Source organism: Hyla sarda, unplaced genomic scaffold (assembly GCF_029499605.1).
Source record: "Hyla sarda isolate aHylSar1 unplaced genomic scaffold, aHylSar1.hap1 scaffold_153, whole genome shotgun sequence".
Lineage (NCBI taxonomy): Eukaryota > Metazoa > Chordata > Amphibia > Anura > Hylidae > Hyla > Hyla sarda.
The window spans coordinates 1-27384 of NW_026608165.1; the positions used below are offsets into that span (position 1 = coordinate 1).

General features: G+C 46.1%; 12 non-coding genes across 12 annotated transcripts; all 12 read left to right on the plus strand.

The window, feature by feature from the left end:
- Positions 1-556: 556 nt before the first annotated feature.
- LOC130309630 (U2 spliceosomal RNA) lies at positions 557-747 on the plus strand. The gene has a single exon (XR_008858276.1). It is a non-coding gene; the product is annotated as a U2 spliceosomal RNA (small nuclear RNA).
- Positions 748-2843: 2096 nt separating this feature from the next.
- LOC130309415 (U2 spliceosomal RNA) lies at positions 2844-3034 on the plus strand. Its single transcript, XR_008858084.1, has one exon. It is a non-coding gene; the product is annotated as a U2 spliceosomal RNA (small nuclear RNA).
- Positions 3035-5126: 2092 nt separating this feature from the next.
- On the plus strand, positions 5127-5317 carry LOC130309427 (U2 spliceosomal RNA). Its single transcript, XR_008858095.1, has one exon. It is a non-coding gene; the product is annotated as a U2 spliceosomal RNA (small nuclear RNA).
- Positions 5318-7406: 2089 nt separating this feature from the next.
- On the plus strand, positions 7407-7597 carry LOC130309440 (U2 spliceosomal RNA). The gene has a single exon (XR_008858106.1). It is a non-coding gene; the product is annotated as a U2 spliceosomal RNA (small nuclear RNA).
- A 2091-nt stretch (positions 7598-9688) lies between these two features.
- On the plus strand, positions 9689-9879 carry LOC130309451 (U2 spliceosomal RNA). The gene has a single exon (XR_008858117.1). It is a non-coding gene; the product is annotated as a U2 spliceosomal RNA (small nuclear RNA).
- A 2083-nt stretch (positions 9880-11962) lies between these two features.
- Positions 11963-12153, plus strand: LOC130309463 (U2 spliceosomal RNA). Its single transcript, XR_008858128.1, has one exon. It is a non-coding gene; the product is annotated as a U2 spliceosomal RNA (small nuclear RNA).
- Positions 12154-14248: 2095 nt separating this feature from the next.
- Positions 14249-14439, plus strand: LOC130309475 (U2 spliceosomal RNA). Its single transcript, XR_008858140.1, has one exon. It is a non-coding gene; the product is annotated as a U2 spliceosomal RNA (small nuclear RNA).
- Positions 14440-16538: 2099 nt separating this feature from the next.
- LOC130309486 (U2 spliceosomal RNA) lies at positions 16539-16729 on the plus strand. Its single transcript, XR_008858151.1, has one exon. It is a non-coding gene; the product is annotated as a U2 spliceosomal RNA (small nuclear RNA).
- Positions 16730-18822: 2093 nt separating this feature from the next.
- Positions 18823-19013, plus strand: LOC130309566 (U2 spliceosomal RNA). Its single transcript, XR_008858228.1, has one exon. It is a non-coding gene; the product is annotated as a U2 spliceosomal RNA (small nuclear RNA).
- A 2081-nt stretch (positions 19014-21094) lies between these two features.
- Positions 21095-21285, plus strand: LOC130309498 (U2 spliceosomal RNA). The gene has a single exon (XR_008858164.1). It is a non-coding gene; the product is annotated as a U2 spliceosomal RNA (small nuclear RNA).
- A 2092-nt stretch (positions 21286-23377) lies between these two features.
- On the plus strand, positions 23378-23568 carry LOC130309510 (U2 spliceosomal RNA). Its single transcript, XR_008858175.1, has one exon. It is a non-coding gene; the product is annotated as a U2 spliceosomal RNA (small nuclear RNA).
- Positions 23569-25675: 2107 nt separating this feature from the next.
- Positions 25676-25866, plus strand: LOC130309522 (U2 spliceosomal RNA). The gene has a single exon (XR_008858186.1). It is a non-coding gene; the product is annotated as a U2 spliceosomal RNA (small nuclear RNA).
- Positions 25867-27384: the final 1518 nt, after the last annotated feature.

A 27384-nucleotide genomic window follows, 5' to 3' on the forward strand; every position in this document is an offset into this window, starting at 1 on the left:
GTAACCATAGGGATTTGTGATGTCACCTAGAACCTTCACAGCAGCGACAGCTTTATGAGGAGCATCAGCACTGCTCTGCCTGAGCAGAACCATCACCGCCATAGGTTGTCAAATAACCCGGATTTAACCCACACAGGTAAGTCCAATGGGGTGCAGGCATGTCCTCTATGCTTACAGCTTCCCGTGGGTGTTGGTTTGATACCGTTTGGGGACAGCCAAGGAGGCATCTGCAGGCAACAAAGGTAGGTGTGTGCTTGTGTGTGTGTTTCCTATGCAGATCCTAAGCCCAGTGTCACATGCAAGTAGGAGGAGTAAGAAGGGTTCCTGGCAAATCCGGGTTATGGATTGCATTTAAAAAGGCCCCGTGGGAGTGCAATGGGCCCCTGTCTTGCTGCTTAGCAATAATGGTATGGGTTTAGGTTCTGCTGTGTGTACTGGTGGTTGACTGCCCCCCAGCCCAGAGTGTGCATGGAAAATTGTCTGGCAGCCTCCCTGACAGCAAGCAGTGATAGTGCCCATGAAGGGCACCTTGTTGGGCCCGCCCCTTTCACGGTTCATCGCTTCTCGGCCTTTTGGCTAAGATCAAGTGTAGTATCTGTTCTTATCAGTTTAATATCTGATACGTCCCCTATCTGGGGACCATATATTAAATGGATTTTTGAGAACGGGGGCCGATTTCGAAGCTTGCTTCCGTCGCCCTATGCATTGACCCGATATGGCAGTATCTTCGGGTACAGTGCACCACCCCCTTACAGGGTTAAAAAGAAAGATTCCTACTTTCATTGCTACCTGCTTGCTGGCTAGCCAGCTAGCCAGCCCTGTGGGCCTTGCTGCTGCTGCTGCAGCCAAAAAACAAAAGGTGGTGCTGCTGCTGCTTCTGCTGCTTCTGCTTCTGCTTGTGTCTGGCCGCTGTTGGAGCGTCCAGGCACAGGACTTCTGCTGCTGCTGACTAAATGGCCTCCTTAATTGGATCATTTGAGTAGCCAGCACACCTGTGCAGGTAGGGCATGACATGATAGGCAGCTGCCTTGATAGCGGGTGGGTGCTGAATGTTCCTAATTGACAAAATAAGATTAATGCTTATGAAGAAATATAAAATCTCATCCCTTCCCCAATATCGCGCCACACCCCTACCCCTTAATTCCCTGGTTGAACTTGATGGACATATGTCTTTTTTCGACCGTACTAACTATGTAACTATGTAACATAACATGGGGGGGGGGGGGGGTCTCCTGGCTGTTCACACAGGTGTGTCATTGCTGTACATTGACCATGCATTGCTTCTGTGGTATTGCAAAGGCAAAGACAAATGCTTCCAGCCATCCATTGCACTAATGGATTGGTCATCAGCTGGCTGTCTATGTCCCGCATCAATATAGACCAAAGTACAGAGGGTTAGGCTATGCTATTGTGCACCTACCTGATGCATCAGAAGGTGCGAGGCCCTTGCTAAATTCTGTGCACAGACTTTGAGATCTATACTTTAGACTGTATCTAAACCTGCTCCAACATGGACTGACATTCTGGCCTACTTTCAGCCGATGCGACTTGTCTGTCGCTGAACAGTCGCTTTTTATGTATTCAGCACCTATGTATAATGTTGTAAAAATGCTCTAGAAGCTAAAGTCGCAGAAATGTCACACATATTTGGCCTGCAACTTTCTGTGCGACAAATTCAGACAGGAAAAATCAGTATAAATCCTTAGAAAATTATCCCCCAGTGTCTCCATCTGCTGGCGGTATTGAATAAGCATTGCTGCACTGATGGGGTATGCATTAGACGAAAAAAAAGAAGAAAAAGAAGAATAATACGCCCAGAAAAGAGGCGAAAAGGAGAAAAACGTAAAAAAACGTGAAAAAAAAGTAAGAGGAAGAGAAGGGAAAAAAAGGTGGAAATGGGTTTAAAAGTGATTTCGGCGGAGAAATATATATATATATATATATATATATATATATATATATATATATACGCGCACACACACACATATATATAAACGTATTCTCCGTTGAGATATTGCAGCCGCTGCTGTGTCCAGGCCCAGGAGCCTTAGCACTGTGCTGTGATGTCACTCAATACCACTGACATCACTAGGTGTAAACAACATCTCTCCTTTGCTGTGTATGTGACTATGGAGCTGTTTGGTGATGTCGTCTATTATGGCCTTCATAGAAGCAACAGGAGATTGTTGCATCCATCTAGAACCCTCAGAACTACAGTGCTATGATGTCACTCACTTCCACAGGCCTTGCAGAGTGTAAACAACAACAACCCAGCTTTGTTGTGTATGTAACCATAGGGATTTGTGATGTCACCTAGAACCTTCACAGCAGCGACAGCTTTATGAGGAGCATCAGCACTGCTCTGCCTGAGCAGAACCATCACCGCCATAGGTTGTCAAATAACCCGGATTTAACCCACACAGGTAAGTCCAATGGGGTGCAGGCATGTCCTCTATGCTTACAGCTTCCCGTGGGTGTTGGTTTGATACCGTTTGGGGACAGCCAAGGAGGCATCTGCAGGCAACAAAGGTAGGTGTGTGCTTGTGTGTGTGTTTCCTATGCAGATCCTAAGCCCAGTGTCACATGCAAGTAGGAGGAGTAAGAAGGGTTCCTGGCAAATCCGGGTTATGGATTGCATTTAAAAAGGCCCCGTGGGAGTGCAATGGGCCCCTGTCTTGCTGCTTAGCAATAATGGTATGGGTTTAGGTTCTGCTGTGTGTACTGGTGGTTGACTGCCCCCCAGCCCAGAGTGTGCATGGAAAATTGTCTGGCAGCCTCCCTGACAGCAAGCAGTGATAGTGCCCATGAAGGGCACCTTGTTGGGCCCGCCCCTTTCACGGTTCATCGCTTCTCGGCCTTTTGGCTAAGATCAAGTGTAGTATCTGTTCTTATCAGTTTAATATCTGATACGTCCCCTATCTGGGGACCATATATTAAATGGATTTTTGAGAACGGGGGCCGATTTCGAAGCTTGCTTCCGTCGCCCTATGCATTGACCCGATATGGCAGTATCTTCGGGTACAGTGCACCACCCCCTTACAGGGTTAAAAAGAAAGATTCCTACTTTCATTGCTACCTGCTTGCTGGCTAGCCAGCTAGCCAGCCCTGTGGGCCTTGCTGCTGCTGCTGCAGCCAAAAAACAAAAGGTGGTGCTGCTGCTGCTTCTGCTGCTTCTGCTTCTGCTTGTGTCTGGCCGCTGTTGGAGCGTCCAGGCACAGGACTTCTGCTGCTGCTGACTAAATGGCCTCCTTAATTGGATCATTTGAGTAGCCAGCACACCTGTGCAGGTAGGGCATGACATGATAGGCAGCTGCCTTGATAGCGGGTGGGTGCTGAATGTTCCTAATTGACAAAATAAGATTAATGCTTATGAAGAAATATAAAATCTCATCCCTTCCCCAATATCGCGCCACACCCCTACCCCTTAATTCCCTGGTTGAACTTGATGGACATATGTCTTTTTTCGACCGTACTAACTATGTAACTATGTAACATAACATGGGGGGGGGGGGGGTCTCCTGGCTGTTCACACAGGTGTGTCATTGCTGTACATTGACCATGCATTGCTTCTGTGGTATTGCAAAGGCAAAGACAAATGCTTCCAGCCATCCATTGCACTAATGGATTGGTCATCAGCTGGCTGTCTATGTCCCGCATCAATATAGACCAAAGTACAGAGGGTTAGGCTATGCTATTGTGCACCTACCTGATGCATCAGAAGGTGCGAGGCCCTTGCTAAATTCTGTGCACAGACTTTGAGATCTATACTTTAGACTGTATCTAAACCTGCTCCAACATGGACTGACATTCTGGCCTACTTTCAGCCGATGCGACTTGTCTGTCGCTGAACAGTCGCTTTTTATGTATTCAGCACCTATGTATAATGTTGTAAAAATGCTCTAGAAGCTAAAGTCGCAGAAATGTCACACATATTTGGCCTGCAACTTTCTGTGCGACAAATTCAGACAGGAAAAATCAGTATAAATCCTTAGAAAATTATCCCCCAGTGTCTCCATCTGCTGGCGGTATTGAATAAGCATTGCTGCACTGATGGGGTATGCATTAGATGAAAAAAAAGAAGAAAAAGAAGAATAATACGCCCAGAAAAGAGGCGAAAAGGAGAAAAACGTAAAAAAACGTGAAAAAAAAGTAAGAGGAAGAGAAGGGAAAAAAAGGTGGAAATGGGTTTAAAAGTGATTTCGGCGGAGAAATATATATATATATATATATATATATATATATATATATATATACGCGCACACACACACATATATATAAACGTATTCTCCGTTGAGATATTGCAGCCGCTGCTGTGTCCAGGCCCAGGAGCCTTAGCACTGTGCTGTGATGTCACTCAATACCACTGACATCACTAGGTGTAAACAACATCTCTCCTTTGCTGTGTATGTGACTATGGAGCTGTTTGGTGATGTCGTCTATTATGGCCTTCATAGAAGCAACAGGAGATTGTTGCATCCATCTAGAACCCTCAGAACTACAGTGCTATGATGTCACTCACTTCCACAGGCCTTGCAGAGTGTAAACAACAACAACCCAGCTTTGTTGTGTATGTAACCATAGGGATTTGTGATGTCACCTAGAACCTTCACAGCAGCGACAGCTTTATGAGGAGCATCAGCACTGCTCTGCCTGAGCAGAACCATCACCGCCATAGGTTGTCAAATAACCCGGATTTAACCCACACAGGTAAGTCCAATGGGGTGCAGGCATGTCCTCTATGCTTACAGCTTCCCGTGGGTGTTGGTTTGATACCGTTTGGGGACAGCCAAGGAGGCATCTGCAGGCAACAAAGGTAGGTGTGTGCTTGTGTGTGTGTTTCCTATGCAGATCCTAAGCCCAGTGTCACATGCAAGTAGGAGGAGTAAGAAGGGTTCCTGGCAAATCCGGGTTATGGATTGCATTTAAAAAGGCCCCGTGGGAGTGCAATGGGCCCCTGTCTTGCTGCTTAGCAATAATGGTATGGGTTTAGGTTCTGCTGTGTGTACTGGTGGTTGACTGCCCCCCAGCCCAGAGTGTGCATGGAAAATTGTCTGGCAGCCTCCCTGACAGCAAGCAGTGATAGTGCCCATGAAGGGCACCTTGTTGGGCCCGCCCCTTTCACGGTTATCGCTTCTCGGCCTTTTGGCTAAGATCAAGTGTAGTATCTGTTCTTATCAGTTTAATATCTGATACGTCCCCTATCTGGGGACCATATATTAAATGGATTTTTGAGAACGGGGGCCGATTTCGAAGCTTGCTTCCGTCGCCCTATGCATTGACCCGATATGGCAGTATCTTCGGGTACAGTGCACCACCCCCTTACAGGGTTAAAAAGAAAGATTCCTACTTTCATTGCTACCTGCTTGCTGGCTAGCCAGCTAGCCAGCCCTGTGGGCCTTGCTGCTGCTGCAGCCAAAAAACAAAAGGTGGTGCTGCTGCTGCTTCTGCTGCTTCTGCTTCTGCTTGTGTCTGGCCGCTGTTGGAGCGTCCAGGCACAGGACTTCTGCTGCTGCTGACTAAATGGCCTCCTTAATTGGATCATTTGAGTAGCCAGCACACCTGTGCAGGTAGGGCATGACATGATAGGCAGCTGCCTTGATAGCGGGTGGGTGCTGAATGTTCCTAATTGACAAAATAAGATTAATGCTTATGAAGAAATATAAAATCTCATCCCTTCCCCAATATCGCGCCACACCCCTACCCCTTAATTCCCTGGTTGAACTTGATGGACATATGTCTTTTTTCGACCGTACTAACTATGTAACTATGTAACATAACATGGGGGGGGGGGGGGGTCTCCTGGCTGTTCACACAGGTGTGTCATTGCTGTACATTGACCATGCATTGCTTCTGTGGTATTGCAAAGGCAAAGACAAATGCTTCCAGCCATCCATTGCACTAATGGATTGGTCATCAGCTGGCTGTCTATGTCCCGCATCAATATAGACCAAAGTACAGAGGGTTAGGCTATGCTATTGTGCACCTACCTGATGCATCAGAAGGTGCGAGGCCCTTGCTAAATTCTGTGCACAGACTTTGAGATCTATACTTTAGACTGTATCTAAACCTGCTCCAACATGGACTGACATTCTGGCCTACTTTCAGCCGATGCGACTTGTCTGTCGCTGAACAGTCGCTTTTTATGTATTCAGCACCTATGTATAATGTTGTAAAAATGCTCTAGAAGCTAAAGTCGCAGAAATGTCACACATATTTGGCCTGCAACTTTCTGTGCGACAAATTCAGACAGGAAAAATCAGTATAAATCCTTAGAAAATTATCCCCCAGTGTCTCCATCTGCTGGCGGTATTGAATAAGCATTGCTGCACTGATGGGGTATGCATTAGACGAAAAAAAAGAAGAAAAAGAAGAATAATACGCCCAGAAAAGAGGCGAAAAGGAGAAAAACGTAAAAAAACGTGAAAAAAAAGTAAGAGGAAGAGAAGGGAAAAAAGGTGGAAATGGGTTTAAAAGTGATTTCGGCGGAGAAATATATATATATATATATATATATATATATATATATATATATACGCGCACACACACACATATATATAAACGTATTCTCCGTTGAGATATTGCAGCCGCTGCTGTGTCCAGGCCCAGGAGCCTTAGCACTGTGCTGTGATGTCACTCAATACCACTGACATCACTAGGTGTAAACAACATCTCTCCTTTGCTGTGTATGTGACTATGGAGCTGTTTGGTGATGTCGTCTATTATGGCCTTCATAGAAGCAACAGGAGATTGTTGCATCCATCTAGAACCCTCAGAACTACAGTGCTATGATGTCACTCACTTCCACAGGCCTTGCAGAGTGTAAACAACAACAACCCAGCTTTGTTGTGTATGTAACCATAGGGATTTGTGATGTCACCTAGAACCTTCACAGCAGCGACAGCTTTATGAGGAGCATCAGCACTGCTCTGCCTGAGCAGAACCATCACCGCCATAGGTTGTCAAATAACCCGGATTTAACCCACACAGGTAAGTCCAATGGGGTGCAGGCATGTCCTCTATGCTTACAGCTTCCCGTGGGTGTTGGTTTGATACCGTTTGGGGACAGCCAAGGAGGCATCTGCAGGCAACAAAGGTAGGTGTGTGCTTGTGTGTGTGTTTCCTATGCAGATCCTAAGCCCAGTGTCACATGCAAGTAGGAGGAGTAAGAAGGGTTCCTGGCAAATCCGGGTTATGGATTGCATTTAAAAAGGCCCCGTGGGAGTGCAATGGGCCCCTGTCTTGCTGCTTAGCAATAATGGTATGGGTTTAGGTTCTGCTGTGTGTACTGGTGGTTGACTGCCCCCCAGCCCAGAGTGTGCATGGAAAATTGTCTGGCAGCCTCCCTGACAGCAAGCAGTGATAGTGCCCATGAAGGGCACCTTGTTGGGCCCGCCCCTTTCACGGTTATCGCTTCTCGGCCTTTTGGCTAAGATCAAGTGTAGTATCTGTTCTTATCAGTTTAATATCTGATACGTCCCCTATCTGGGGACCATATATTAAATGGATTTTTGAGAACGGGGGCCGATTTCGAAGCTTGCTTCCGTCGCCCTATGCATTGACCCGATATGGCAGTATCTTCGGGTACAGTGCACCACCCCCTTACAGGGTTAAAAAGAAAGATTCCTACTTTCATTGCTACCTGCTTGCTGGCTAGCCAGCTAGCCAGCCCTGTGGGCCTTGCTGCTGCTGCAGCCAAAAAACAAAAGGTGGTGCTGCTGCTGCTTCTGCTGCTTCTGCTTCTGCTTGTGTCTGGCCGCTGTTGGAGCGTCCAGGCACAGGACTTCTGCTGCTGCTGACTAAATGGCCTCCTTAATTGGATCATTTGAGTAGCCAGCACACCTGTGCAGGTAGGGCATGACATGATAGGCAGCTGCCTTGATAGCGGGTGGGTGCTGAATGTTCCTAATTGACAAAATAAGATTAATGCTTATGAAGAAATATAAAATCTCATCCCTTCCCCAATATCGCGCCACACCCCTACCCCTTAATTCCCTGGTTGAACTTGATGGACATATGTCTTTTTTCGACCGTACTAACTATGTAAGTATGTAACATAACATGGGGGGGGGGGGGGGGGGTCTCCTGGCTGTTCACACAGGTGTGTCATTGCTGTACATTGACCATGCATTGCTTCTGTGGTATTGCAAAGGCAAAGACAAATGCTTCCAGCCATCCATTGCACTAATGGATTGGTCATCAGCTGGCTGTCTATGTCCCGCATCAATATAGACCAAAGTACAGAGGGTTAGGCTATGCTATTGTGCACCTACCTGATGCATCAGAAGGTGCGAGGCCCTTGCTAAATTCTGTGCACAGACTTTGAGATCTATACTTTAGACTGTATCTAAACCTGCTCCAACATGGACTGACATTCTGGCCTACTTTCAGCCGATGCGACTTGTCTGTCGCTGAACAGTCGCTTTTTATGTATTCAGCACCTATGTATAATGTTGTAAAAATGCTCTAGAAGCTAAAGTCGCAGAAATGTCACACATATTTGGCCTGCAACTTTCTGTGCGACAAATTCAGACAGGAAAAATCAGTATAAATCCTTAGAAAATTATCCCCCAGTGTCTCCATCTGCTGGCGGTATTGAATAAGCATTGCTGCACTGATGGGGTATGCATTAGACGAAAAAAAAGAAGAAAAAGAAGAATAATACGCCCAGAAAAGAGGCGAAAAGGAGAAAAACGTAAAAAAACGTGAAAAAAAAGTAAGAGGAAGAGAAGGGAAAAAAAGGTGGAAATGGGTTTAAAAGTGATTTCGGCGGAGAAATATATATATATATATATATATATATATATATATATATATACGCGCGCACACACACATATATATAAACGTATTCTCCGTTGAGATATTGCAGCCGCTGCTGTGTCCAGGCCCAGGAGCCTTAGCACTGTGCTGTGATGTCACTCAATACCACTGACATCACTAGGTGTAAACAACATCTCTCCTTTGCTGTGTATGTGACTATGGAGCTGTTTGGTGATGTCGTCTATTATGGCCTTCATAGAAGCAACAGGAGATTGTTGCATCCATCTAGAACCCTCAGAACTACAGTGCTATGATGTCACTCACTTCCACAGGCCTTGCAGAGTGTAAACAACAACAACCCAGCTTTGTTGTGTATGTAACCATAGGGATTTGTGATGTCACCTAGAACCTTCACAGCAGCGACAGCTTTATGAGGAGCATCAGCACTGCTCTGCCTGAGCAGAACCATCACCGCCATAGGTTGTCAAATAACCCGGATTTAACCCACACAGGTAAGTCCAATGGGGTGCAGGCATGTCCTCTATGCTTACAGCTTCCCGTGGGTGTTGGTTTGATACCGTTTGGGGACAGCCAAGGAGGCATCTGCAGGCAACAAAGGTAGGTGTGTGCTTGTGTGTGTGTTTCCTATGCAGATCCTAAGCCCAGTGTCACATGCAAGTAGGAGGAGTAAGAAGGGTTCCTGGCAAATCCGGGTTATGGATTGCATTTAAAAAGGCCCCGTGGGAGTGCAATGGGCCCCTGTCTTGCTGCTTAGCAATAATGGTATGGGTTTAGGTTCTGCTGTGTGTACTGGTGGTTGACTGCCCCCCAGCCCAGAGTGTGCATGGAAAATTGTCTGGCAGCCTCCCTGACAGCAAGCAGTGATAGTGCCCATGAAGGGCACCTTGTTGGGCCCGCCCCTTTCACGGTTATCGCTTCTCGGCCTTTTGGCTAAGATCAAGTGTAGTATCTGTTCTTATCAGTTTAATATCTGATACGTCCCCTATCTGGGGACCATATATTAAATGGATTTTTGAGAACGGGGGCCGATTTCGAAGCTTGCTTCCGTCGCCCTATGCATTGACCCGATATGGCAGTATCTTCGGGTACAGTGCACCACCCCCTTACAGGGTTAAAAAGAAAGATTCCTACTTTCATTGCTACCTGCTTGCTGGCTAGCCAGCTAGCCAGCCCTGTGGGCCTTGCTGCTGCTGCAGCCAAAAAACAAAAGGTGGTGCTGCTGCTGCTTCTGCTGCTTCTGCTTCTGCTTGTGTCTGGCCGCTGTTGGAGCGTCCAGGCACAGGACTTCTGCTGCTGCTGACTAAATGGCCTCCTTAATTGGATCATTTGAGTAGCCAGCACACCTGTGCAGGTAGGGCATGACATGATAGGCAGCTGCCTTGATAGCGGGTGGGTGCTGAATGTTCCTAATTGACAAAATAAGATTAATGCTTATGAAGAAATATAAAATCTCATCCCTTCCCCAATATCGCGCCACACCCCTACCCCTTAATTCCCTGGTTGAACTTGATGGACATATGTCTTTTTTCGACCGTACTAACTATGTAACTATGTAACATAACATGGGGGGGGGGGGGGGGTCTCCTGGCTGTTCACACAGGTGTGTCATTGCTGTACATTGACCATGCATTGCTTCTGTGGTATTGCAAAGGCAAAGACAAATGCTTCCAGCCATCCATTGCACTAATGGATTGGTCATCAGCTGGCTGTCTATGTCCCGCATCAATATAGACCAAAGTACAGAGGGTTAGGCTATGCTATTGTGCACCTACCTGATGCATCAGAAGGTGCGAGGCCCTTGCTAAATTCTGTGCACAGACTTTGAGATCTATACTTTAGACTGTATCTAAACCTGCTCCAACATGGACTGACATTCTGGCCTACTTTCAGCCGATGCGACTTGTCTGTCGCTGAACAGTCGCTTTTTATGTATTCAGCACCTATGTATAATGTTGTAAAAATGCTCTAGAAGCTAAAGTCGCAGAAATGTCACACATATTTGGCCTGCAACTTTCTGTGCGACAAATTCAGACAGGAAAAATCAGTATAAATCCTTAGAAAATTATCCCCCAGTGTCTCCATCTGCTGGCGGTATTGAATAAGCATTGCTGCACTGATGGGGTATGCATTAGACGAAAAAAAAGAAGAAAAAGAAGAATAATACGCCCAGAAAAGAGGCGAAAAGGAGAAAAACGTAAAAAAACGTGAAAAAAAAGTAAGAGGAAGAGAAGGGAAAAAAAGGTGGAAATGGGTTTAAAAGTGATTTCGGCGGAGAAATATATATATATATATATATATATATATATATATACGCGCACACACACACATATATATAAACGTATTCTCCGTTGAGATATTGCAGCCGCTGCTGTGTCCAGGCCCAGGAGCCTTAGCACTGTGCTGTGATGTCACTCAATACCACTGACATCACTAGGTGTAAACAACATCTCTCCTTTGCTGTGTATGTGACTATGGAGCTGTTTGGTGATGTCGTCTATTATGGCCTTCATAGAAGCAACAGGAGATTGTTGCATCCATCTAGAACCCTCAGAACTACAGTGCTATGATGTCACTCACTTCCACAGGCCTTGCAGAGTGTAAACAACAACAACCCAGCTTTGTTGTGTATGTAACCATAGGGATTTGTGATGTCACCTAGAACCTTCACAGCAGCGACAGCTTTATGAGGAGCATCAGCACTGCTCTGCCTGAGCAGAACCATCACCGCCATAGGTTGTCAAATAACCCGGATTTAACCCACACAGGTAAGTCCAATGGGGTGCAGGCATGTCTTCTATGCTTACAGCTTCCCGTGGGTGTTGGTTTGATACCGTTTGGGGACAGCCAAGGAGGCATCTGCAGGCAACAAAGGTAGGTGTGTGCTTGTGTGTGTGTTTCCTATGCAGATCCTAAGCCCAGTGTCACATGCAAGTAGGAGGAGTAAGAAGGGTTCCTGGCAAATCCGGGTTATGGATTGCATTTAAAAAGGCCCCGTGGGAGTGCAATGGGCCCCTGTCTTGCTGCTTAGCAATAATGGTATGGGTTTAGGTTCTGCTGTGTGTACTGGTGGTTGACTGCCCCCCAGCCCAGAGTGTGCATGGAAAATTGTCTGGCAGCCTCCCTGACAGCAAGCAGTGATAGTGCCCATGAAGGGCACCTTGTTGGGCCCGCCCCTTTCACGGTTATCGCTTCTCGGCCTTTTGGCTAAGATCAAGTGTAGTATCTGTTCTTATCAGTTTAATATCTGATACGTCCCCTATCTGGGGACCATATATTAAATGGATTTTTGAGAACGGGGGCCGATTTCGAAGCTTGCTTCCGTCGCCCTATGCATTGACCCGATATGGCAGTATCTTCGGGTACAGTGCACCACCCCCTTACAGGGTTAAAAAGAAAGATTCCTACTTTCATTGCTACCTGCTTGCTGGCTAGCCAGCTAGCCAGCCCTGTGGGCCTTGCTGCTGCTGCAGCCAAAAAACAAAAGGTGGTGCTGCTGCTGCTTCTGCTGCTTCTGCTTCTGCTTGTGTCTGGCCGCTGTTGGAGCGTCCAGGCACAGGACTTCTGCTGCTGCTGACTAAATGGCCTCCTTAATTGGATCATTTGAGTAGCCAGCACACCTGTGCAGGTAGGGCATGACATGATAGGCAGCTGCCTTGATAGCGGGTGGGTGCTGAATGTTCCTAATTGACAAAATAAGATTAATGCTTATGAAGAAATATAAAATCTCATCCCTTCCCCAATATCGCGCCACGCCCCTACCCCTTAATTCCCTGGTTGAACTTGATGGACATATGTCTTTTTTCGACCGTACTAACTATGTAACTATGTAACATAACATGGGGGGGGGGGGGGGGGGGTCTCCTGGCTGTTCACACAGGTGTGTCATTGCTGTACATTGACCATGCATTGCTTCTGTGGTATTGCAAAGGCAAAGACAAATGCTTCCAGCCATCCATTGCACTAATGGATTGGTCATCAGCTGGCTGTCTATGTCCCGCATCAATATAGACCAAAGTACAGAGGGTTAGGCTATGCTATTGTGCACCTACCTGATGCATCAGAAGGTGCGAGGCCCTTGCTAAATTCTGTGCACAGACTTTGAGATCTATACTTTAGACTGTATCTAAACCTGCTCCAACATGGACTGACATTCTGGCCTACTTTCAGCCGATGCGACTTGTCTGTCGCTGAACAGTCGCTTTTTATGTATTCAGCACCTATGTATAATGTTGTAAAAATGCTCTAGAAGCTAAAGTCGCAGAAATGTCACACATATTTGGCCTGCAACTTTCTGTGCGACAAATTCAGACAGGAAAAATCAGTATAAATCCTTAGAAAATTATCCCCCAGTGTCTCCATCTGCTGGCGGTATTGAATAAGCATTGCTGCACTGATGGGGTATGCATTAGACGAAAAAAAAGAAGAAAAAGAAGAATAATACGCCCAGAAAAGAGGCGAAAAGGAGAAAAACGTAAAAAAACGTGAAAAAAAAGTAAGAGGAAGAGAAGGGAAAAAAGGTGGAAATGGGTTTAAAAGTGATTTCGGCGGAGAAATATATATATATATATATATATATATATATATATATATATATATACGCGCACACACACACATATATATAAACGTATTCTCCGTTGAGATATTGCAGCCGCTGCTGTGTCCAGGCCCAGGAGCCTTAGCACTGTGCTGTGATGTCACTCAATACCACTGACATCACTAGGTGTAAACAACATCTCTCCTTTGCTGTGTATGTGACTATGGAGCTGTTTGGTGATGTCGTCTATTATGGCCTTCATAGAAGCAACAGGAGATTGTTGCATCCATCTAGAACCCTCAGAACTACAGTGCTATGATGTCACTCACTTCCACAGGCCTTGCAGAGTGTAAACAACAACAACCCAGCTTTGTTGTGTATGTAACCATAGGGATTTGTGATGTCACCTAGAACCTTCACAGCAGCGACAGCTTTATGAGGAGCATCAGCACTGCTCTGCCTGAGCAGAACCATCACCGCCATAGGTTGTCAAATAACCCGGATTTAACCCACACAGGTAAGTCCAATGGGGTGCAGGCATGTCCTCTATGCTTACAGCTTCCCGTGGGTGTTGGTTTGATACCGTTTGGGGACAGCCAAGGAGGCATCTGCAGGCAACAAAGGTAGGTGTGTGCTTGTGTGTGTGTTTCCTATGCAGATCCTAAGCCCAGTGTCACATGCAAGTAGGAGGAGTAAGAAGGGTTCCTGGCAAATCCGGGTTATGGATTGCATTTAAAAAGGCCCCGTGGGAGTGCAATGGGCCCCTGTCTTGCTGCTTAGCAATAATGGTATGGGTTTAGGTTCTGCTGTGTGTACTGGTGGTTGACTGCCCCCCAGCCCAGAGTGTGCATGGAAAATTGTCTGGCAGCCTCCCTGACAGCAAGCAGTGATAGTGCCCATGAAGGGCACCTTGTTGGGCCCGCCCCTTTCACGGTTATCGCTTCTCGGCCTTTTGGCTAAGATCAAGTGTAGTATCTGTTCTTATCAGTTTAATATCTGATACGTCCCCTATCTGGGGACCATATATTAAATGGATTTTTGAGAACGGGGGCCGATTTCGAAGCTTGCTTCCGTCGCCCTATGCATTGACCCGATATGGCAGTATCTTCGGGTACAGTGCACCACCCCCTTACAGGGTTAAAAAGAAAGATTCCTACTTTCATTGCTACCTGCTTGCTGGCTAGCCAGCTAGCCAGCCCTGTGGGCCTTGCTGCTGCTGCAGCCAAAAAACAAAAGGTGGTGCTGCTGCTGCTTCTGCTGCTTCTGCTTCTGCTTGTGTCTGGCCGCTGTTGGAGCGTCCAGGCACAGGACTTCTGCTGCTGCTGACTAAATGGCCTCCTTAATTGGATCATTTGAGTAGCCAGCACACCTGTGCAGGTAGGGCATGACATGATAGGCAGCTGCCTTGATAGCGGGTGGGTGCTGAATGTTCCTAATTGACAAAATAAGATTAATGCTTATGAAGAAATATAAAATCTCATCCCTTCCCCAATATCGCGCCACACCCCTACCCCTTAATTCCCTGGTTGAACTTGATGGACATATGTCTTTTTTCGACCGTACTAACTATGTAAGTATGTAACATAACATGGGGGGGGGGGGGGGGGGTCTCCTGGCTGTTCACACAGGTGTGTCATTGCTGTACATTGACCATGCATTGCTTCTGTGGTATTGCAAAGGCAAAGACAAATGCTTCCAGCCATCCATTGCACTAATGGATTGGTCATCAGCTGGCTGTCTATGTCCCGCATCAATATAGACCAAAGTACAGAGGGTTAGGCTATGCTATTGTGCACCTACCTGATGCATCAGAAGGTGCGAGGCCCTTGCTAAATTCTGTGCACAGACTTTGAGATCTATACTTTAGACTGTATCTAAACCTGCTCCAACATGGACTGACATTCTGGCCTACTTTCAGCCGATGCGACTTGTCTGTCGCTGAACAGTCGCTTTTTATGTATTCAGCACCTATGTATAATGTTGTAAAAATGCTCTAGAAGCTAAAGTCGCAGAAATGTCACACATATTTGGCCTGCAACTTTCTGTGCGACAAATTCAGACAGGAAAAATCAGTATAAATCCTTAGAAAATTATCCCCCAGTGTCTCCATCTGCTGGCGGTATTGAATAAGCATTGCTGCACTGATGGGGTATGCATTAGACGAAAAAAAAGAAGAAAAAGAAGAATAATACGCCCAGAAAAGAGGCGAAAAGGAGAAAAACGTAAAAAAACGTGAAAAAAAAGTAAGAGGAAGAGAAGGGAAAAAAGGTGGAAATGGGTTTAAAAGTGATTTCGGCGGAGAATATATATATATATATATATATATATATATATATATATATATATATATATACGCGCACACACACACATATATATAAACGTATTCTCCGTTGAGATATTGCAGCCGCTGCTGTGTCCAGGCCCAGGAGCCTTAGCACTGTGCTGTGATGTCACTCAATACCACTGACATCACTAGGTGTAAACAACATCTCTCCTTTGCTGTGTATGTGACTATGGAGCTGTTTGGTGATGTCGTCTATTATGGCCTTCATAGAAGCAACAGGAGATTGTTGCATCCATCTAGAACCCTCAGAACTACAGTGCTATGATGTCACTCACTTCCACAGGCCTTGCAGAGTGTAAACAACAACAACCCAGCTTTGTTGTGTATGTAACCATAGGGATTTGTGATGTCACCTAGAACCTTCACAGCAGCGACAGCTTTATGAGGAGCATCAGCACTGCTCTGCCTGAGCAGAACCATCACCGCCATAGGTTGTCAAATAACCCGGATTTAACCCACACAGGTAAGTCCAATGGGGTGCAGGCATGTCCTCTATGCTTACAGCTTCCCGTGGGTGTTGGTTTGATACCGTTTGGGGACAGCCAAGGAGGCATCTGCAGGCAACAAAGGTAGGTGTGTGCTTGTGTGTGTGTTTCCTATGCAGATCCTAAGCCCAGTGTCACATGCAAGTAGGAGGAGTAAGAAGGGTTCCTGGCAAATCCGGGTTATGGATTGCATTTAAAAAGGCCCCGTGGGAGTGCAATGGGCCCCTGTCTTGCTGCTTAGCAATAATGGTATGGGTTTAGGTTCTGCTGTGTGTACTGGTGGTTGACTGCCCCCCAGCCCAGAGTGTGCATGGAAAATTGTCTGGCAGCCTCCCTGACAGCAAGCAGTGATAGTGCCCATGAAGGGCACCTTGTTGGGCCCGCCCCTTTCACGGTTATCGCTTCTCGGCCTTTTGGCTAAGATCAAGTGTAGTATCTGTTCTTATCAGTTTAATATCTGATACGTCCCCTATCTGGGGACCATATATTAAATGGATTTTTGAGAACGGGGGCCGATTTCGAAGCTTGCTTCCGTCGCCCTATGCATTGACCCGATATGGCAGTATCTTCGGGTACAGTGCACCACCCCCTTACAGGGTTAAAAAGAAAGATTCCTACTTTCATTGCTACCTGCTTGCTGGCTAGCCAGCTAGCCAGCCCTGTGGGCCTTGCTGCTGCTGCAGCCAAAAAACAAAAGGTGGTGCTGCTGCTGCTTCTGCTGCTTCTGCTTCTGCTTGTGTCTGGCCGCTGTTGGAGCGTCCAGGCACAGGACTTCTGCTGCTGCTGACTAAATGGCCTCCTTAATTGGATCATTTGAGTAGCCAGCACACCTGTGCAGGTAGGGCATGACATGATAGGCAGCTGCCTTGATAGCGGGTGGGTGCTGAATGTTCCTAATTGACAAAATAAGATTAATGCTTATGAAGAAATATAAAATCTCATCCCTTCCCCAATATCGCGCCACACCCCTACCCCTTAATTCCCTGGTTGAACTTGATGGACATATGTCTTTTTTCGACCGTACTAACTATGTAAGTATGTAACATAACATGGGGGGGGGGGGGGGGGGTCTCCTGGCTGTTCACACAGGTGTGTCATTGCTGTACATTGACCATGCATTGCTTCTGTGGTATTGCAAAGGCAAAGACAAATGCTTCCAGCCATCCATTGCACTAATGGATTGGTCATCAGCTGGCTGTCTATGTCCCGCATCAATATAGACCAAAGTACAGAGGGTTAGGCTATGCTATTGTGCACCTACCTGATGCATCAGAAGGTGCGAGGCCCTTGCTAAATTCTGTGCACAGACTTTGAGATCTATACTTTAGACTGTATCTAAACCTGCTCCAACATGGACTGACATTCTGGCCTACTTTCAGCCGATGCGACTTGTCTGTCGCTGAACAGTCGCTTTTTATGTATTCAGCACCTATGTATAATGTTGTAAAAATGCTCTAGAAGCTAAAGTCGCAGAAATGTCACACATATTTGGCCTGCAACTTTCTGTGCGACAAATTCAGACAGGAAAAATCAGTATAAATCCTTAGAAAATTATCCCCCAGTGTCTCCATCTGCTGGCGGTATTGAATAAGCATTGCTGCACTGATGGGGTATGCATTAGACGAAAAAAAAGAAGAAAAAGAAGAATAATACGCCCAGAAAAGAGGCGAAAAGGAGAAAAACGTAAAAAAACGTGAAAAAAAAGTAAGAGGAAGAGAAGGGAAAAAAAGGTGGAAATGGGTTTAAAAGTGATTTCGGCGGAGAAATATATATATATATATATATATATATATATATATATATATATACGCGCGCACACACACATATATATAAACGTATTCTCCGTTGAGATATTGCAGCCGCTGCTGTGTCCAGGCCCAGGAGCCTTAGCACTGTGCTGTGATGTCACTCAATACCACTGACATCACTAGGTGTAAACAACATCTCTCCTTTGCTGTGTATGTGACTATGGAGCTGTTTGGTGATGTCGTCTATTATGGCCTTCATAGAAGCAACAGGAGATTGTTGCATCCATCTAGAACCCTCAGAACTACAGTGCTATGATGTCACTCACTTCCACAGGCCTTGCAGAGTGTAAACAACAACAACCCAGCTTTGTTGTGTATGTAACCATAGGGATTTGTGATGTCACCTAGAACCTTCACAGCAGCGACAGCTTTATGAGGAGCATCAGCACTGCTCTGCCTGAGCAGAACCATCACCGCCATAGGTTGTCAAATAACCCGGATTTAACCCACACAGGTAAGTCCAATGGGGTGCAGGCATGTCCTCTATGCTTACAGCTTCCCGTGGGTGTTGGTTTGATACCGTTTGGGGACAGCCAAGGAGGCATCTGCAGGCAACAAAGGTAGGTGTGTGCTTGTGTGTGTGTTTCCTATGCAGATCCTAAGCCCAGTGTCACATGCAAGTAGGAGGAGTAAGAAGGGTTCCTGGCAAATCCGGGTTATGGATTGCATTTAAAAAGGCCCCGTGGGAGTGCAATGGGCCCCTGTCTTGCTGCTTAGCAATAATGGTATGGGTTTAGGTTCTGCTGTGTGTACTGGTGGTTGACTGCCCCCCAGCCCAGAGTGTGCATGGAAAATTGTCTGGCAGCCTCCCTGACAGCAAGCAGTGATAGTGCCCATGAAGGGCACCTTGTTGGGCCCGCCCCTTTCACGGTTATCGCTTCTCGGCCTTTTGGCTAAGATCAAGTGTAGTATCTGTTCTTATCAGTTTAATATCTGATACGTCCCCTATCTGGGGACCATATATTAAATGGATTTTTGAGAACGGGGGCTGATTTCGAAGCTTGCTTCCGTCACCCTATGCATTGACCCGATATGGCAGTATCTTCGGGTACAGTGCACCACCCCCTTACAGGGTTAAAAAGAAAGATTCCTACTTTCATTGCTACCTGCTTGCTGGCTAGCCAGCTAGCCAGCCCTGTGGGCCTTGCTGCTGCTGCAGCCAAAAAACAAAAGGTGGTGCTGCTGCTGCTTCTGCTGCTTCTGCTTCTGCTTGTGTCTGGCCGCTGTTGGAGCGTCCAGGCACAGGACTTCTGCTGCTGCTGACTAAATGGCCTCCTTAATTGGATCATTTGAGTAGCCAGCACACCTGTGCAGGTAGGGCATGACATGATAGGCAGCTGCCTTGATAGCGGGTGGGTGCTGAATGTTCCTAATTGACAAAATAAGATTAATGCTTATGAAGAAATATAAAATCTCATCCCTTCCCCAATATCGCGCCACACCCCTACCCCTTAATTCCCTGGTTGAACTTGATGGACATATGTCTTTTTTCGACCGTACTAACTATGTAACTATGTAACATAACATGGGGGGGGGGGGGGGGGGTCTCCTGGCTGTTCACACAGGTGTGTCATTGCTGTACATTGACCATGCATTGCTTCTGTGGTATTGCAAAGGCAAAGACAAATGCTTCCAGCCATCCATTGCACTAATGGATTGGTCATCAGCTGGCTGTCTATGTCCCGCATCAATATAGACCAAAGTACAGAGGGTTAGGCTATGCTATTGTGCACCTACCTGATGCATCAGAAGGTGCGAGGCCCTTGCTAAATTCTGTGCACAGACTTTGAGATCTATACTTTAGACTGTATCTAAACCTGCTCCAACATGGACTGACATTCTGGCCTACTTTCAGCCGATGCGACTTGTCTGTCGCTGAACAGTCGCTTTTTATGTATTCAGCACCTATGTATAATGTTGTAAAAATGCTCTAGAAGCTAAAGTCGCAGAAATGTCACACATATTTGGCCTGCAACTTTCTGTGCGACAAATTCAGACAGGAAAAATCAGTATAAATCCTTAGAAAATTATCCCCCAGTGTCTCCATCTGCTGGCGGTATTGAATAAGCATTGCTGCACTGATGGGGTATGCATTAGACGAAAAAAAAGAAGAAAAAGAAGAATAATACGCCCAGAAAAGAGGCGAAAAGGAGAAAAACGTAAAAAAACGTGAAAAAAAAGTAAGAGGAAGAGAAGGGAAAAAAAGGTGGAAATGGGTTTAAAAGTGATTTCGGCGGAGAAATATATATATATATATATATATATATATATACGCGCACACACACACATATATATAAACGTATTCTCCGTTGAGATATTGCAGCCGCTGCTGTGTCCAGGCCCAGGAGCCTTAGCACTGTGCTGTGATGTCACTCAATACCACTGACATCACTAGGTGTAAACAACATCTCTCCTTTGCTGTGTATGTGACTATGGAGCTGTTTGGTGATGTCGTCTATTATGGCCTTCATAGAAGCAACAGGAGATTGTTGCATCCATCTAGAACCCTCAGAACTACAGTGCTATGATGTCACTCACTTCCACAGGCCTTGCAGAGTGTAAACAACAACAACCCAGCTTTGTTGTGTATGTAACCATAGGGATTTGTGATGTCACCTAGAACCTTCACAGCAGCGACAGCTTTATGAGGAGCATCAGCACTGCTCTGCCTGAGCAGAACCATCACCGCCATAGGTTGTCAAATAACCCGGATTTAACCCACACAGGTAAGTCCAATGGGGTGCAGGCATGTCCTCTATGCTTACATCTTCCCGTGGGTGTTGGTTTGATACCGTGTGGGGACAGCCAAGGAGGCATCTGCAGGCAACAAAGGTAGGTGTGTGCTTGTGTGTGTGTTTCCTATGCAGATCCTAAGCCCAGTGTCACATGCAAGTAGGAGGAGTAAGAAGGGTTCCTGGCAAATCCGGGTTATGGATTGCATTTAAAAAGGCCCCGTGGGAGTGCAATGGGCCCCTGTCTTGCTGCTTAGCAATAATGGTATGGGTTTAGGTTCTGCTGTGTGTACTGGTGGTTGACTGCCCCCCAGCCCAGAGTGTGCATGGAAAATTGTCTGGCAGCCTCCCTGACAGCAAGCAGTGATAGTGCCCATGAAGGGCACCTTGTTGGGCCCGCCCCTTTCACGGTTATCGCTTCTCGGCCTTTTGGCTAAGATCAAGTGTAGTATCTGTTCTTATCAGTTTAATATCTGATACGTCCCCTATCTGGGGACCATATATTAAATGGATTTTTGAGAACGGGGGCCGATTTCGAAGCTTGCTTCCGTCGCCCTATGCATTGACCCGATATGGCAGTATCTTCGGGTACAGTGCACCACCCCCTTACAGGGTTAAAAAGAAAGATTCCTACTTTCATTGCTACCTGCTTGCTGGCTAGCCAGCTAGCCAGCCCTGTGGGCCTTGCTGCTGCTGCAGCCAAAAAACAAAAGGTGGTGCTGCTGCTGCTTCTGCTGCTTCTGCTTCTGCTTGTGTCTGGCCGCTGTTGGAGCGTCCAGGCACAGGACTTCTGCTGCTGCTGACTAAATGGCCTCCTTAATTGGATCATTTGAGTAGCCAGCACACCTGTGCAGGTAGGGCATGACATGATAGGCAGCTGCCTTGATAGCGGGTGGGTGCTGAATGTTCCTAATTGACAAAATAAGATTAATGCTTATGAAGAAATATAAAATCTCATCCCTTCCCCAATATCGCGCCACACCCCTACCCCTTAATTCCCTGGTTGAACTTGATGGACATATGTCTTTTTTCAACCGTACTAACTATGTAACTATGTAACATAACATGGGGGGGGGGGGGGTCTCCTGGCTGTTCACACAGGTGTGTCATTGCTGTACATTGACCATGCATTGCTTCTGTGGTATTGCAAAGGCAAAGACAAATGCTTCCAGCCATCCATTGCACTAATGGATTGGTCATCAGCTGGCTGTCTATGTCACGCATCAATATAGACCAAAGTACAGAGGGTTAGGCTATGCTATTGTGCACCTACCTGATGCATCAGAAGGTGCGAGGCCCTTGCTAAATTCTGTGCACAGACTTTGAGATCTATACTTTAGACTGTATCTAAACCTGCTCCAACATGGACTGACATTCTGGCCTACTTTCAGCCGATGCGACTTGTCTGTCGCTGAACAGTCGCTTTTTATGTATTCAGCACCTATGTATAATGTTGTAAAAATGCTCTAGAAGCTAAAGTCGCAGAAATGTCACACATATTTGGCCTGCAACTTTCTGTGCGACAAATTCAGACAGGAAAAATCAGTATAAATCCTTAGAAAATTATCCCCCAGTGTCTCCATCTGCTGGCGGTATTGAATAAGCATTGCTGCACTGATGGGGTATGCATTAGACGAAAAAAAAGAAGAAAAAGAAGAATAATACGCCCAGAAAAGAGGCAAAAAGGAGAAAAACGTAAAAAAACGTGAAAAAAAAAGTAAGAGGAAGAGAAGGGAAAAAAAGGTGGAAATGGGTTTAAAAGTGATTTCGGCGGAGAAATATATATATATATATATATATATATATATATATATATATATATACGCGCACACACACACATATATATAAACGTATTCTCCGTTGAGATATTGCAGCCGCTGCTGTGTCCAGGCCCAGGAGCCTTAGCACTGTGCTGTGATGTCACTCAATACCACTGACATCACTAGGTGTAAACAACATCTCTCCTTTGCTGTGTATGTGACTATGGAGCTGTTTGGTGATGTCGTCTATTATGGCCTTCATAGAAGCAACAGGAGATTGTTGCATCCATCTAGAACCCTCAGAACTACAGTGCTATGATGTCACTCACTTCCACAGGCCTTGCAGAGTGTAAACAACAACAACCCAGCTTTGTTGTGTATGTAACCATAGGGATTTGTGATGTCACCTAGAACCTTCACAGCAGCGACAGCTTTATGAGGAGCATCAGCACTGCTCTGCCTGAGCAGAACCATCACCGCCATAGGTTGTCAAATAACCCGGATTTAACCCACACAGGTAAGTCCAATGGGGTGCAGGCATGTCCTCTATGCTTACAGCTTCCCGTGGGTGTTGGTTTGATACCGTTTGGGGACAGCCAAGGAGGCATCTGCAGGCAACAAAGGTAGGTGTGTGCTTGTGTGTGTGTTTCCTATGCAGATCCTAAGCCCAGTGTCACATGCAAGTAGGAGGAGTAAGAAGGGTTCCTGGCAAATCCGGGTTATGGATTGCATTTAAAAAGGCCCCGTGGGAGTGCAATGGGCCCCTGTCTTGCTGCTTAGCAATAATGGTATGGGTTTAGGTTCTGCTGTGTGTACTGGTGGTTGACTGCCCCCCAGCCCAGAGTGTGCATGGAAAATTGTCTGGCAGCCTCCCTGACAGCAAGCAGTGATAGTGCCCATGAAGGGCACCTTGTTGGGCCCGCCCCTTTCACGGTTATCGCTTCTCGGCCTTTTGGCTAAGATCAAGTGTAGTATCTGTTCTTATCAGTTTAATATCTGATACGTCCCCTATCTGGGGACCATATATTAAATGGATTTTTGAGAACGGGGGCCGATTTCGAAGCTTGCTTCCGTCGCCCTATGCATTGACCCGATATGGCAGTATCTTCGGGTACAGTGCACCACCCCCTTACAGGGTTAAAAAGAAAGATTCCTACTTTCATTGCTACCTGCTTGCTGGCTAGCCAGCTAGCCAGCCCTGTGGGCCTTGCTGCTGCTGCAGCCAAAAAACAAAAGGTGGTGCTGCTGCTGCTTCTGCTGCTTCTGCTTCTGCTTGTGTCTGGCCGCTGTTGGAGCGTCCAGGCACAGGACTTCTGCTGCTGCTGACTAAATGGCCTCCTTAATTGGATCATTTGAGTAGCCAGCACACCTGTGCAGGTAGGGCATGACATGATAGGCAGCTGCCTTGATAGCGGGTGGGTGCTGAATGTTCCTAATTGACAAAATAAGATTAATGCTTATGAAGAAATATAAAATCTCATCCCTTCCCCAATATCGCGCCACACCCCTACCCCTTAATTCCCTGGTTGAACTTGATGGACATATGTCTTTTTTCGACCGTACTAACTATGTAACTATGTAACATAACATGGGGGGGGGGGGGGGGGGGTCTCCTGGCTGTTCACACAGGTGTGTCATTGCTGTACATTGACCATGCATTGCTTCTGTGGTATTGCAAAGGCAAAGACAAATGCTTCCAGCCATCCATTGCACTAATGGATTGGTCATCAGCTGGCTGTCTATGTCCCGCATCAATATAGACCAAAGTACAGAGGGTTAGGCTATGCTATTGTGCACCTACCTGATGCATCAGAAGGTGCGAGGCCCTTGCTAAATTCTGTGCACAGACTTTGAGATCTATACTTTAGACTGTATCTAAACCTGCTCCAACATGGACTGACATTCTGGCCTACTTTCAGCCGATGCGACTTGTCTGTCGCTGAACAGTCGCTTTTTATGTATTCAGCACCTATGTATAATGTTGTAAAAATGCTCTAGAAGCTAAAGTCGCAGAAATGTCACACATATTTGGCCTGCAACTTTCTGTGCGACAAATTCAGACAGGAAAAATCAGTATAAATCCTTAGAAAATTATCCCCCAGTGTCTCCATCTGCTGGCGGTATTGAATAAGCATTGCTGCACTGATGGGGTATGCATTAGACGAAAAAAAAAGAAGAAAAAGAAGAATAATACGCCCAGAAAAGAGGCGAAAAGGAGAAAAACGTAAAAAAACGTGAAAAAAAAGTAAGAGGAAGAGAAGGGAAAAAAAGGTGGAAATGGGTTTAAAAGTGATTTCGGCGGAGAAATATATATATATATATATATATATATATATATATATATATATATATATATATATACGCGCACACACACACATATATATAAACGTATTCTCCGTTGAGATATTGCAGCCGCTGCTGTGTCCAGGCCCAGGAGCCTTAGCACTGTGCTGTGATGTCACTCAATACCACTGACATCACTAGGTGTAAACAACATCTCTCCTTTGCTGTGTATGTGACTATGGAGCTGTTTGGTGATGTCGTCTATTATGGCCTTCATAGAAGCAACAGGAGATTGTTGCATCCATCTAGAACCCTCAGAACTACAGTGCTATGATGTCACTCACTTCCACAGGCCTTGCAGAGTGTAAACAACAACAACCCAGCTTTGTTGTGTATGTAACCATAGGGATTTGTGATGTCACCTAGAACCTTCACAGCAGCGACAGCTTTATGAGGAGCATCAGCACTGCTCTGCCTGAGCAGAACCATCACCGCCATAGGTTGTCAAATAACCCGGATTTAACCCACACAGGTAAGTCCAATGGGGTGCAGGCATGTCCTCTATGCTTACAGCTTCCCGTGGGTGTTGGTTTGATACCGTTTGGGGACAGCCAAGGAGGCATCTGCAGGCAACAAAGGTAGGTGTGTGCTTGTGTGTGTGTTTCCTATGCAGATCCTAAGCCCAGTGTCACATGCAAGTAGGAGGAGTAAGAAGGGTTCCTGGCAAATCCGGGTTATGGATTGCATTTAAAAAGGCCCCGTGGGAGTGCAATGGGCCCCTGTCTTGCTGCTTAGCAATAATGGTATGGGTTTAGGTTCTGCTGTGTGTACTGGTGGTTGACTGCCCCCCAGCCCAGAGTGTGCATGGAAAATTGTCTGGCAGCCTCCCTGACAGCAAGCAGTGATAGTGCCCATGAAGGGCACCTTGTTGGGCCCGCCCCTTTCACGGTTATCGCTTCTCGGCCTTTTGGCTAAGATCAAGTGTAGTATCTGTTCTTATCAGTTTAATATCTGATACGTCCCCTATCTGGGGACCATATATTAAATGGATTTTTGAGAACGGGGGCCGATTTCGAAGCTTGCTTCCGTCGCCCTATGCATTGACCCGATATGGCAGTATCTTCGGGTACAGTGCACCACCCCCTTACAGGGTTAAAAAGAAAGATTCCTACTTTCATTGCTACCTGCTTGCTGGCTAGCCAGCTAGCCAGCCCTGTGGGCCTTGCTGCTGCTGCAGCCAAAAAACAAAAGGTGGTGCTGCTGCTGCTTCTGCTGCTTCTGCTTCTGCTTGTGTCTGGCCGCTGTTGGAGCGTCCAGGCACAGGACTTCTGCTGCTGCTGACTAAATGGCCTCCTTAATTGGATCATTTGAGTAGCCAGCACACCTGTGCAGGTAGGGCATGACATGATAGGCAGCTGCCTTGATAGCGGGTGGGTGCTGAATGTTCCTAATTGACAAAATAAGATTAATGCTTATGAAGAAATATAAAATCTCATCCCTTCCCCAATATCGCGCCACACCCCTACCCCTTAATTCCCTGGTTGAACTTGATGGACATATGTCTTTTTTCGACCGTACTAACTATGTAACTATGTAACATAACATGGGGGGGGGGGGGGGGGTCTCCTGGCTGTTCACACAGGTGTGTCATTGCTGTACATTGACCATGCATTGCTTCTGTGGTATTGCAAAGGCAAAGACAAATGCTTCCAGCCATCCATTGCACTAATGGATTGGTCATCAGCTGGCTGTCTATGTCCCGCATCAATATAGACCAAAGTACAGAGGGTTAGGCTATGCTATTGTGCACCTACCTGATGCATCAGAAGGTGCGAGGCCCTTGCTAAATTCTGTGCACAGACTTTGAGATCTATACTTTAGACTGTATCTAAACCTGCTCCAACATGGACTGACATTCTGGCCTACTTTCAGCCGATGCGACTTGTCTGTCGCTGAACAGTCGCTTTTTATGTATTCAGCACCTATGTATAATGTTGTAAAAATGCTCTAGAAGCTAAAGTCGCAGAAATGTCACACATATTTGGCCTGCAACTTTCTGTGCGACAAATTCAGACAGGAAAAATCAGTATAAATCCTTAGAAAATTATCCCCCAGTGTCTCCATCTGCTGGCGGTATTGAATAAGCATTGCTGCACTGATGGGGTATGCATTAGACGAAAAAAAAGAAGAAAAAGAAGAATAATACGCCCAGAAAAGAGGCGAAAAGGAGAAAAACGTAAAAAAACGTGAAAAAAAAGTAAGAGGAAGAGAAGGGAAAAAAAGGTGGAAATGGGTTTAAAAGTGATTTCGGCGGAGAAATATATATATATATATATATATATATATATATATACGCGCACACACACACATATATATAAACGTATTCTCCGTTGAGATATTGCAGCCGCTGCTGTGTCCAGGCCCAGGAGCCTTAGCACTGTGCTGTGATGTCACTCAATACCACTGACATCACTAGGTGTAAACAACATCTCTCCTTTGCTGTGTATGTGACTATGGAGCTGTTTGGTGATGTCGTCTATTATGGCCTTCATAGAAGCAACAGGAGATTGTTGCATCCATCTAGAACCCTCAGAACTACAGTGCTATGATGTCACTCACTTCCACAGGCCTTGCAGAGTGTAAACAACAACAACCCAGCT